This window comes from Toxorhynchites rutilus, chromosome 1 (assembly GCF_029784135.1).
Source record: "Toxorhynchites rutilus septentrionalis strain SRP chromosome 1, ASM2978413v1, whole genome shotgun sequence".
Lineage (NCBI taxonomy): Eukaryota > Metazoa > Arthropoda > Insecta > Diptera > Culicidae > Toxorhynchites > Toxorhynchites rutilus.
The window spans coordinates 119,577,645-119,591,280 of record NC_073744.1 but is presented as its reverse complement, the minus strand read 5'-3'; the positions used below and the strand labels follow the sequence as shown (position 1 = coordinate 119,591,280).

The 13,636-nt window shown below is 35.9% G+C and overlaps 1 protein-coding gene across 2 annotated transcripts in view; it reads right to left on the bottom strand.

Moving 5' to 3' along the window:
* Positions 1-13,636, bottom strand: part of LOC129767287 (irregular chiasm C-roughest protein-like) — a 434,835-nt gene that overhangs the window by 132,382 nt on the left and 288,817 nt on the right. For both annotated transcript variants that reach the window (XM_055768041.1, XM_055768131.1), the window contains exon 2: positions 8,757-8,814. The gene's annotated coding sequence lies outside the window, so the exon portion shown is untranslated. The remainder of the gene's footprint in view (positions 1-8,756; positions 8,815-13,636) is intronic.

Genomic DNA, 13,636 nt, shown 5'->3' with positions numbered 1-13,636 from the left:
TACTAAAATTAACATTGAGAAACCCTTTGAATTCGAATTGAATAATTTTGAAACACAAATTCGCTCAACAACTCCAGTTCCAATAAACCGAAGACTTTTTGATCAACTAAGATTGAATCACCTCAACTCAGAAGAAAAATCGAAGCTACTGAAAATAATTGCGGAAAACCAAGATGTATTTCTATTAGAAGGAGACGCTTTATCATTCACTAATGCTATTAAGCATAATATTCAAACAAAAGACGATTTACCAATTTATGCCAAATCATACAGGTACCCTTTTTGCCATCGAGAAGAAGTGCAGAAACAAATATCCCAGATGTTACAACAGGGTATTATAAGACACTCAGTTAGCCCGTGGACCTCTCCAGTTTGTATATTTCCCAAAAAGCTAGACGCCTCTGGCAAAAAGAAATGGAGATTAGTGATTGACTATCGTAAACTGAACGATAAAACAATCAACGATCGGTACCCAATCTCCAACATTTCCGATATTCTCGATAAGCTTGGGAGATGTAATTATTTTTCTACTATTGATTTAGCGTCTGGTTTTCACCAGATGGAAGTCGAGAAAACAGACATTCCAAAGACGACATTTAGTGTCGAAAATGGGCACTATGAGTTCTTACGAATGCCATTTGGACTCAAGAATGCGCCATCCACATTTCAAAGAGTGATGGACAATATTCTTAGAGAGCATATTGGTTTGCGATGTTTCATCTATATGGATGATATCATCGTTTTTTCTACAAGTTTGCAAGAACATTTAGACAATCTAAAGAAAATTTTTGATTCATTGTCTAAATATAATATGAAAATTCAGCTGGATAAGTGCGAATTTCTAAGTAAAGAAGTCGCCTTTCTGGGACATGTCGTCACATCCGAAGGTGTGAGACCAAACCCGGATAAAATCGAGTCAATTCAAAATTGGCCTTTACCTAAGAGTGATGAAGAACTTCGAGGATTTCTAGGAATACTCGGTTATTATAGAAAATTTATAAAGGACTTTGCAAAAATTGCAAAACCTTTGACTAACTCTTTGAGAAAAGGTGAAAAAATAGTTCACAATGAAGACTTCGTAAAGGCATTTGACAAATGCAAAAACATTTTGACCAGTAGTGACATCCTTCAGTACCCAGACTTCACAAAACCTTTTATTTTGACCACTGACGCGTCTAATCACGCAATAGGTGCCGCACTTTCGCAAGGGCCAATAGGTAAAGATAGGCCAATTGCCTATGCCTCTCGTACCCTTAATAAATCCGAGGAGAATTACTCCACCATAGAAAAGGAGCTATTAGCAATAGTTTGGGGTTGCAAACATTTCAGACCATACCTTAATGGCAACAGATTTACACTTTATACTGATCACAAACCGCTCACCTACAGCCTAAACCTCAAAGAACCAAATCAAAGGCTCATTCATTGGCGGTTAAGTTTATCAGAATTTGATTTTGACATCCAATACAAACCTGGCAAACAGAATGTGGTAGCCGATGGATTGTCCAGAGTTTTCCATATGTCCAGAAAATCTCATAAACCAAATTCAAATAGTTTATAAAAATTATTTCAGTAGATGTCGTACTTTCAAGGTTAGAATATCACAACGCTTACTAATCGACGTGAGATCCGATGAGGAGCAAGATACTTTAATTGAAGAAACTCACGAAATTGCACATCGTGGAATTCAAGAAAATCTGGCAGTAATGAGAAGAAGATTCTATTTTCCAAAAATGAAAATTAAGATAAGGAAGTTTATCATATTATGTAATACCTGCAATCGAATGAAGTATGAGAGAAAACCGTATAAGATTCTTCTAGGCGAAACCCCTATCCCAAAGCAACCATTGGATATTATCCACATTGATGTGTTAATATCCCAACCTAATTTATTTTTATCAATTATAGACAAACTGTCTAAATTTGGATTTCTACTTCCTATTAAATCAAGAACCACAGTCGACATTAGAAAAGCTATTGTCAAATTTATTTCTCTATACGGAACACCTAAAATGATAATATCTGATAATGAACCAGCATCCAAATCCATTGAAATGCGGGACATGCTAGACAAACATCATATTCAACAGTATTTTACACCAACCAACTACAGTGAACAAAATGGAACGGTAGAACGATTCCATTCAACAATAGAAGAAATTTTCAGATGCAATAAAGACAAATATGAGAATGTCACCAATAAGGAAATGTTTCAAATATCGTGTAGCTTGTACAATAATACAATTCACAGCTCTACCAATATGAGACCTCGCAAAATATTCTACGGAATAAAAAGCGAAGAAGAACGACCTTTAGATAGAGCCCAGCTTTTGGAATACCGTGACAAAATTTATAAAGAAGCAGAGGCTAGAGCTACTGATACACAGCAGAAACAACATCAACAACAAAACGCATCTAGAGAAGACCCACCATTACTTGAAGCCGATCAAACAGTTTTTAATAGACGGCAGGGTATTAAAGCAAAAACTAAAGAATGGTTTCAACCTGTTAAAGTTGTCGAAGACAGGAACCAAACGTATGAAGACGATAAAAATAGGAAACTACATAAAGCAAAAATGCGTAGAATAAGGAAGTAATAAAATGAACTCTAATCTATTTTTCTATTTTAGGATATGGACCGCCGTCCGAACTCTCTTATTTCTCGTTTTAGTATCTGGAACTATGGGCAGGCAACCTACCATACAAATAATGGAACTTAGTCACAATCCAGGTCTGCTAGCAATAGCATCAGGTAAAAACTACATCAAAGATGGGGAACACAAAATTTACCACATCATAGATTTCGAAATTTATCACCCCACTTTGATAACGATAAAAATATGATCGACGGAATAAAGAATATTTGCAATACATCGGAATTGAACGAAATTATCCTCTCAAAATTTAATAATCTTAACTATCTTTATCCTAGCCTTCAGAATAAACCACGACCCAAAAGAGGATTATTGAATTTTGTGGGAAGCGGAATAAAATTTATCACCGGAAACCGGTGATACCGAAAATAAAGATTTGGAGGAGCTAAGAATTAAAGGCAATCAACTTATCAATGAACATACAAACAAACAAGCCAAGATAAATTATCAATTGAATAACAGAATAGATACAATTATAAAACAAATTAATAAACAGCAAGAGATCATTGTCAAAAATTTCAATCAGGCTCGTATGGATAACACAGCAACACAAATACAAATAATCAAAGATGTAATGAAAATCAACATGTTACTAGATAACTTAATCTCACATTTCAAGGACATAGCAGAGTCGATTCATTTAGCAAAACTTAACATTGTCTCGAAACATATCCTCCACCCAGAAGAACTTTTGTTTTCAATAGAAAGATTAGAAGAAAAAGGCATAGAAATCAAAAATATAGAGCAAGCTTACGACTTCCTTGAAATATCTGCATTTTTTAATTCATCTGAACTGATATTTGTAGTCAAGATACCTTCTCTTCAAAATGTAACATATAGTAATTTGATACTAGAAACCTTACCAGTTGGAAACAAGATATTGAACATACCAGCAAACAAAGCAATGACGAGCGAGATAGGAACTTACTTCATCACGAGAGAATGTCAGCAGATCGAGCAGAACAACATTTGTAACGAAGACATGCTCCTAAACTACAGCGATGATAAATGCTTCTCAAAAATATTACGAGGATTTACTGGAAATTGTACGTTTAAAAAATATGAACGGAAAAATGAAATCAAGCTTCTAACTGATCACCATGTCGTTTTAAAATCTATGATTCCTCTGGAAATCAAAACAAACTGCGGAATTACTGATAGAAATTTATCTGGATTATTTTTGATTGAGTTTCATAACTGCAGCATCGAGGTGAACAAAACAACATTTACAAACACAGAAATAATCAGAAACGAAATTCCAATAATACTCCTTTTCGATGGTTTGAAAATCGAAGTACAAATTACCCAAAACCAGACCGCTATTGAAGATCTACACATTATCAACAGAAATCATCTGGATTCATTGGTGGAAAGCTATAAAACTCACCATTACTCATCAATGAGTTTATCTATTGTCAGTATCCTGGGAGTTATAATAATGATCGTGCTGTACTTAATAAAATCCAAAAGCATCAATATCAGAATTCTTGGAAAACCTCAACCACACGAATCTTTCTTAGATCGTTTACCAAAACCAGCAGAAAATCCCAAGTCGGCATCCGAAGAAGCTAAATCATCCTTAGTGACTAACTAAACTAAGCTAAAGCGTTTACCTTTTTAGCTTTAGCTTAGTTTAGTTAGTCTTTTTTTAAAAACTCCACTTCCTCACATGGGAAGTTAAGTTATATATACAAGCAGTAAGAGTGATTTGAAGAGCTTAAACGAACAGTATCCTCTGCGTTGAACGAGATACACATTACAACATGGCGCAGCTTGTTCGAAACCACTCCGGATGGGTTATTCGGATTGATTGAGAACTAAAGATGACCTACGAATTAGAAACACATTGTAATTCATTTGAAATTGACGTAAATTTTTAAAGGAGTGAGAATTTTTCGATCTGGATCTATAGTTATGAAACAATGGAATTTTAGTTTTTTGAATGATTCGCGCCTAGACACAACAATAAAGCTCAAAGGGCCAATCTCATAAATGAAGATAGTTATTATATCCTACACTATACACTTCAATTCATCCGACTTCTTACATTTATCTGGAAACTCAAAAAAATTGAGTGGTTCTATAGTTGTGAAACGCAGTGTATTTCGGTCGAATTTTTTCCATGTTCGATGTTTGACACTGTTTGCCACTGTTGATAATATTGGAAAACAAAATAGTGTTTCATTTCGTGATTTCATTCGCGTGATATCTCGGCTCATGTCCAATCACTACAACCTAAACGCGCATCTCTATCGCTTTGGGCTCGCAGCAAACAATCTTTGTGATTGTGGCGATGGCTACCACGACATCGAGCATGTTGTCTGGTCGTGTATCCGGTTCCATGCTGCTCGCTCTCAGCTCTCTAGAGCACTGAGAGCACAAGGCAGACAATCGGAGATCCCCGTCCGGGATATCTTAGGTAGCCGTGATCCTGATCTTCTGCTTCATCTATACCTGTTCCTCAGAAACGCCGATGTCAACGTTTAATGATGTTTCCTTCGTTGTGTCCCTGTTTCAAATCCCTCCTATCCGATCTATAAACTTTTACTTAGTCGCGGCAATACATACACACACTCTTTACAGATACACGGGCCAAAGGTTGTGCAGTCCACTGATGATTCAACAAGAGCCAAAGGTTGTACCGCTCATGACAACTCTATACGAGCTGATGATTGCGCCGGCTAGTGACCATTCTATCCTGGATTCCTCGAGTCGAGAAGACGCACCACGCTAGATATGGGGTACATACTAGGGGGGCGTTGCTGATTAATGGTCAGTTGCATCCCAATAGGAAGTATCCCGTGTCGGGCACAGGTACAGAGCATTGGAGACAGCAACATCCCAATTACGAAAACACTTGTAATACTAACCTCGAGCCGACCGCGAGTAATCGGTTACATATTACTAACATAGATAATAAGAAACACTGTCAAAATATTGAACTCCGGACCCGTCAGGCTAACGCCATATGAGCCTTGATAAAAATATATATTTTGGAAAAAAAATAGTGTTTGTACAAATACCAAACCAAACTTTATCTATCAAAAAGTGTCAATTATTTGACCTTCGGACAAACAGTGTACGGCCACCTTAAGAAAGGTTTATTTACATTGGATCGATCGAACGAAAATGTGAAAAAAAAACAAAAATGGTCAAGGAATAGGAAGGATAATGGAGGGATAATATTTAGTATTAAGAATGTATTTAACATAAAATTGGTAAAACTGGAGCACACATATAAAAAAACAGGATAAAACTGGTAATATTTGAAAAAAAACTGGAAGATTTTAGTTTTAAATTTTAGGCTGTTTGACTGAATCGAGAAAAACAAACTGGAAAAATCCAGTTTCAACTGGAACATTGCCAACGCTGATACCGGGATTGATTCGACACCAGAGAATTATTCAGCTCAGGCTTAAGCTTGTGTAGACTTCGTACAATTCGTATTTGTTAACAGTAGTACGTTGTGATTTGGGCCAGAGAAAATTTTAATACAACCATTATCGGAATGAGACTTTTATCACTGAAAAAGGAAGACTTTCAAAACAAAATGATGTCTAAACATTGCCTAGTTGACCGTGGGGTCCAACCAAACACATCAATGAAGGATTGGCTAAAAATTATAGACGGATTTTATGCCAACTCGTCTTAGGAGTTGGCAGCGCCATCTCAGATAGCCGTGAAACGTTGTGGGTGTGAAGACATTTGTCATTGAGGCAACTTTGCATACTTGAAATCTTCGAAAAAAAATTAGACTACTTTTTGAAAAGGGCCAAAATTTGTTTCTTTATTTTTTACCAACATATTATAACTCAAAAAGTATATCTGATAAAATCTGGTCAAAAGATGAAATGTAGAAAATTGTTTAAGTTTTCATTAAAAAAATGCCGAAATTTTTCAAAGAAAGATTACACTGAAAAAAAATATTTTAAAATTTGAAATTCATCATTCTCAAACACATATTTTTCAAAGTACTCAAAAAAATCTGTTAATAGCGCTTACATTTTCCAGTAAGTCACTCATACATTAGAAGATGGACACTTTTACAGGGAAAAACTTTTTCTAACAACAACTTTTTCATTTTTTGTTTGTTTTGAGTTTCTTTCAATTTTTTTTCGATACATCTTTACTCAAAATCTATAAGACTCACAAAATGTTGGTTAGAGACTGAAAAGTAGGAAATTCTTTGAGTTTCCATTAAAAAATATCGAACAAATTCTTTAAACAAAATTTCATTGTTAAAAAATTATTTTGAAAATTTAAATTTATTTTTCGTAAAGTTTTTTTTATTCTGAAAAAATAGATATATGCCTCTACGATTGCATGTTCTACATGTTCTGAAAACTTTTTTTGACAAGCAACAACATTCCCAAATCTATGTTGTATCCGTTGCATTCCATATTTGATTAGAGAAGAGAAGAGACCTCAAACTTCTTCGATTTATTCGTCTCTAGCCCTCAGAAGGGACCTTGTGGGAAGAAACTCTTATCCAAACTCCTTCTTCACTTGCCTTGAAAACGACACTGATTTTTTCTCCAACTTCCTTGACGAAGACACTTCATTGTCGTTCGACGCTCCTTAGCAGACCGTTGAATTGTGTGTCTTCTACCTCTTATATAGGGTAACAGGGTGTAAAATTCTCACCATAAGCAAATAAGGTTCAAATATGTATTTTTACTACATTATTCATTGTTTTTTTCACATAAAAAACGTAGCCACGTCTGTTTTCTTAGTAATTATGTGCACTAAAAAGATTACGAATAGAGGGTTACGAATTTGGTTAAATCTTAATTCACTGTATATACCGTTCTGAATCATATTTCGGACGCTTAAGGCATATGATGCAGTAAACAGATCTAAGCTTTATGCACAGGTACTATTTAATTGATATTTTCAATAAATTAGTTCAATATGCTTTTAAGCTTACCACTTTGGTATCTATTTGATTGAAAACAAAAAAAAATCGAATAAAATGCTTTTCAAATGAAGCGAATAAGAATCAAACTTCGGACACTAAATCAAATTTCGAACAGATTGAATTCGAATTTCGGACACTTTATTCTGTAATTTTTTGGACGAAAATTACATTACACTTGATTATATTTTATTATCAACTGCGAAACACTTACCAAGCAATCACAATAAACTGTTAATGATGATGAGAACTGATGAAACACGGGAGAAATTCAAATATTTATGAACGGGTAAATTCTACGTGCTCCCGCTAAGCAAGCGACAAACACAAACGATAATGAGTAGTAATTTTATAGTTATATCATTTGTGCATTAAACATTTCAAAATATTAGAACAAAGTGTCTGAAATATGATTCAGAACGGTACCCGGTTTCGGATAAATTTCTTGTCAGATGCTCTCGTATTTTCGAGCCTTTTTTGTTGTCCAACCAGAGACTCCGAGGAATTTTCATTTCAATACTTTATGTTTACAAATGTATTAATACGTGCCGCTGTTCACAAAAATATCTCTACGTGCCGCTGTACATAGAAGTGCTGGCAGACTTTCGGTCTCTCAAGTATGAGTTTTTATTGCGATTCTGAGATTTAGGTTATTGGATGGATTACAGTAGTGCGAAACATTGTAATAATTTTGTTCGTTCCAGTTCGATTACATGATACAAGAACAGGTATGAGAAAATGGTTATATGCACTCAAGAATTGGAGAAAAATTTCTGTGTTATTTGGTAACACTGACAGTGAACTAGCTCTTCATAGTGGGGCGATTTGCCCCATCATGACTTGGTTGAGAAAATTGCAATTCAAATAAGAATTGAACTTCGAACATTCGTTGATACAAACTCCTTCGATAGCTTGAGTAGTATTTGAGAATATTATGAAGTTTCCATAATTAAAATTAGTCTTATAATGCTTCAAAACTCTTAAACCAAAGTTACATTAAACCATGCAGTTTTTTATACATTGTTATATTTTAAAGCAAGATGAGGTTTTCTGTGCTAACATATATTTAGTAGTATTTACGATAAGATATTTGTGTATTTGCAATCAAAATCCATCCATTATTTGGATTAATTTCAGTAGAAGTTCATGAATATCTTGTGAAATAAAGGCATATTCCGAAAAATTACCTCATTCCAACGAAGAAGAGCTGCGAAAAACACTTCTCCAGAGATGTGACCCGTGCGCCTGCGAAAGAAAAAACAATATAAAGAGTAAAGAGTCAATGTTGAATTTTTGTTTCTAAACTGATGAAATATTGTAACGCTTCAATTAGAGAAAAACTTCGTAGTGATGATTGTTCGTCTGAAACATAATTGTATGGCTGGAAAATGAGTCTAATAATAGTACAAGGAATCTGAACTCGAAATTCGTTGTCCTTATTAATTGCTAATGAAATTGATTCAATGCATATTACGTTGAGATGGTAAAGTTCCTCTAGAAACGTTAGTGGCATTGAAGAAGAAGATATGAATAAATTGAGCAGACATTTTGTATTATTTTTTACGATGAAGTTTGCATTATCACATGTTTATGTCTAACCATCCGTACAGAAGTCAGAAAGCTTCGCCTGATATTCGTTTGTGAACTCTACCGGATATTCAAACTAACATCGTGGTTATATTATTCCAACCACATCGGAGATTTGTTATTGCACAGGATTGCATTTATTTATTTGAATCAGGATCAACTTGATTCGCCTTGCATCTGAACAGCGTCCGTGCGCTAATGCGGAAGTCGAATTAATTCCAAATCGATCCATAAATATAAACAACTTTCTCGAAACGCTGAAAAGTTGAGCCTGCTGTCAGTCGGCAAGATAACTTGGTCTCCCCAAAAAAAGACCGACCGTCGCCGACGAATGTGAAGTAGAGCAGTTTTGAATTAAGCTAATCAATCTGATAATAAATCATATTCCGATTGAAGATAGCTTATTTATGACAAACGATGCAGCAAATATTCCCAATCCGTGGTGGCTCTCTCTTCGCGTGGATGCGGGTCTCGACACTGTGGGAAGAACTGTTTTGGTGGATGGTTGCAGCAAGCAGCATGCCAATCGTTGTTGTGGTCTTATACAGCTGCGGTGAAAAGCGTGAATTAAACCAACGATTTAATCCAATTTGCAACCCGTTGGGGTGCGTGTAAGAAGATTATTGGATTTGCTGAAATTAATAAGCCAGCTTTAATTCATGCAAGCAACAATGATTCGACGGGGAAAATTGAGTATGGTAACACATTATTGATTTTGAATGCACGCCACCGTACGCAATAAGACTTGGAACTTATCGAAGTAATTATTAGCGGAGAAAATATTCACTGTTGATGTAATTAACTCGGACGTGAGTTGATGAAAGCATTTATAGGAAGAACAAATCAGGGTTCGTTATTTAAAATAAAATTATTGTGCAGTGAATGTTTCTTGAATTGAAGCACATAGAACATAACGCTGAAATTTTTATATTACTTAGAAAAACACTCAGTTTAACGAATAAATTTTACTCGAGCAACTTCGGTATCTAGCTCGAATAGGAAAGATTATGTTTTTCTTCGCAATGAAAGTTAATTTATGCATTAAATGCAAATTGTGCTTTGTAATTTTCATCCGCTCCGCTCAAGCGTTTGTGGAAGGATAACACTTGGATTTTGCATCACTATAATGAACTAGATCATCAATTGATCATTGTCATCGATTTTTTGACTAAAAATGGCTCGAATGTGATTAAATAAGCACCGTACTCTCCAGATATGGTTCCTTATTTCTATTTATTTTCATCATTGAAATTACCGCTTTGAGGGACTCGTTTTGACAGCGTTGAAGACATAATAAAATAAGTAAAAAAACTTTTCAAGTTAAACGGTTTAATTGTGATTAAACATAATAATGTACTAAAAGCTAGAAAATAATTAGGCAAGTAGCAGTTAGCAGTTATCACACCTCTCCTTCATTAGTCTAGGGCATTGATAAGACTGAAATAAAATCGTGGGACATATGATGAGTCACTAATTGTGGATAATGGAAATCCAACGTGCCCCACGACCCTAGACTAATGAAGGAGAGGTGTGATAACTGCTAACTGCTACTTGCCTAATTATTTTCTAGCTTTTAGTACATTGTTATGTTTAATCACAATTAAACCGTTTAACTTAAAAAGTTTCTTTACTTATTATAAAGTATAAAATAAAAAAATCTATTAATGTGGATCAGCGCTACAGACAAACATGTTACAAAGTTACAAACATACAAACAGATTACAGGGCAAGCTAAATAAAACCGTTTAAAAACAAATTCGCTGCGTGAACTCAAAACATGAACAATCGAGGGGTCTCACAATGAAAATTTATTGAAACATATCGATTAACACAACGGGCACTTAATTTTGTCACTGTTTTTTGAATTGTTGCCGTTGAAATACGAACAGTAGAGTTTTGTTCATTATATTTAATTTTTTTTTGTTGATTCCTATTCATATTGTATTAAGAATTGAAGTTGTTGATACAAAACTGTAATTCGAACCCCACTATTGTATGCCCACTGTGTCACATGGACAGTGTAAAGCCTGAGCGAGAATTATAAATTTCGCCAAGCTGTTACTGTCACCGGCGACAACGACCGGAAACCGGAAAGATGAGAGGAATGGAAAGGAGGAGCATGAAAAGGACGACTAGGGGAGAGGTTCGAAGGCAAGCAAAAAGGATGGGCTCGGCCTTTAATGCCAGAGATAGAGAGCGAATTGAACTGACAAGTTTGAGAAAATCTGAATATTGGTGTCACTGAGATTCTTGTACTCTCGGAACGCTTCGGTACACACTTCACTGCTTTCAGGGGTGTCCTCGGAATAGCGTCTCTGGCTACACTCATTCGGGACCTACTGCCAACGACCCACATCACTAGGATAGTCTCCAGAAGGCAACTCAGCGTCGGGAGTTATCATCAGGGAGTTAATTCAACGCAAAGTCAAAGCTGGACACCTAGGCCGAGTAAAGAACTACTAGGGAAGGCATTGGATGTACATGGTCCCACAATTCATCTGATATCACCAAGAATCGAGGTACGCTACTCCTCCCTCCCGTCCCAACGACCTGCGATGGAGGAGCACCTTAGGATTACTAACCGAATTAAAGAATAAAAAAGATATCTTCATTAAATCCAATTTTTTTCATTGGATCAGTCCTTTATGTTTTGGTGGTGTTTAAGTGTTGCTTCCCCATGAGCAAGAATATTAGGTGCAGCAGATGGTGCGAGCGTAGTGTGCGTGATAGCATGCGCTGCCATAGCTACTTTTCACATCGTGACGTCAGTATTTGTGTTTACATTCAATTGCATTCCAGATCCATTTGAGAACGCTAATTTCAGAAAGTTTCTTATCATTTGAAAACAGATCTTTTTTTTTGTAGTTCCCACTGAATATGACTATAATGTGACAGTGTGTAGTGGATATTTGTGAAATGATGTCGGAAAAGATGAATAAAATTGATATTTCTGTGTGTCCTTTTCACACTCTCACCTTCATAGAAACAAAGAAATTTTCGTTATTTTCTCGATGATATTATGTTATTTTCAAGGCTCACAGTGTCGATGTTTGTTATTTGAGAAAAAATAGTTTACAATGAAGTTACATTTCATTGTAAATGCTGCTTTTCCCGAAGACTGAGAATACGACTGGACCTTTTTGCTCCTTAAATGATGGAAGTAAGTCACATTACAATTGTCATTAAAACAATCATTTCAAAGATTCGATGAGCAATTTGGCTCATAAAATAATGATAACGTGAGTTTTTTTTTAACATTGTTGGAGCAACCCTAGGATAAATAATACTTTCCGCAACAAACTTTCATATATCAAAAACCCTACAACAGTTGTGTACCCACTTATGGTCATTTCAATATCAGCAGCTTAAATCTGTTATCATTAAGCTCCCGATAGGAGAAAAATTGATCTCGATAGAGAGACAGAAACGTATTGAGGTGAATCTCTTTTTGAACTTAATTCCCATATCTATCAATACGGAAACAAGTAGCTAGTTGGCCAAAGTGGACCGCTCGAAACGTATCTGTATTCGTAGTCAAATAAAAGTTTTCGTAAATATATATCATTTTGAATCGTGTGATTAAAAAGTGTAGTGGTTAAAATCAGTTCCCGTAGTTCCTGTCCGACTTTTCAAGTGCGCAAACCGTTCAAATCCCACCGCGGAAACATTTTTGGTCCTAGTCGACCCGGATTAAGTGATCGTAAAGTGCTTTGTGATACTGTGAAAAACTCGGACATCAATCGGACATCAGTGTTCAGTGCAATAGTTGACTCTGGACTGGACTCGCTGGCCCATACGCAAAGTGAAAATCTAACGCTCGTTGCTGCAAGTGAACAGAAGACTGAAGTAGAATAATTACAGTGCGCGAAAGATCGAATGTTGTTCGACTTCGATCTCCGATTAGTGTCGTTGGCGTGTTATCGGCCGCTTTCAGTGGAGAGCCAACTCATCCGCAGTTAGAGTGTTCTTTATCAGGCGAGAGTGGCACGACGGTTTGGCTTGGGTCATTGGTCGATGAAAAGCAGCAAATTTCTACACTGTGGCATTGTGAGTACCCGTGTGTTCAAACACTATTCTTATCGAGAACACTACTAGCTTCGATTGGCTTGTTTGCTTTCATCCTGATTGAGTTGTTGGTTGGTAGCTTGTGCTCTGGTTCGCTTATTGCTTAGTGGTAATTTCTGGTGAACGTAGGTGAGGAGTTGAGTAGATTTCGTAAACGGTTGCAGATTCGTGAAAAATGGCACCGAATTTGAGAGAACTTACTCGTCAAGAACATTTTTATCTCGACACCATGGAAAATCTAAAAGATTTTATGGAAAACTTCGAAGCTGACCGCGACAGTGAACAACTTGAGGGATGGAAGCAACAAGCTGAGACATTATATACTGAATTTCAGGCGAATCGGTTAAAAATTGAAATGTGTATAGATGTAGCCGATAGGTCCGAAAAAGATGTGAAGGATGCAGAAACAACAAGT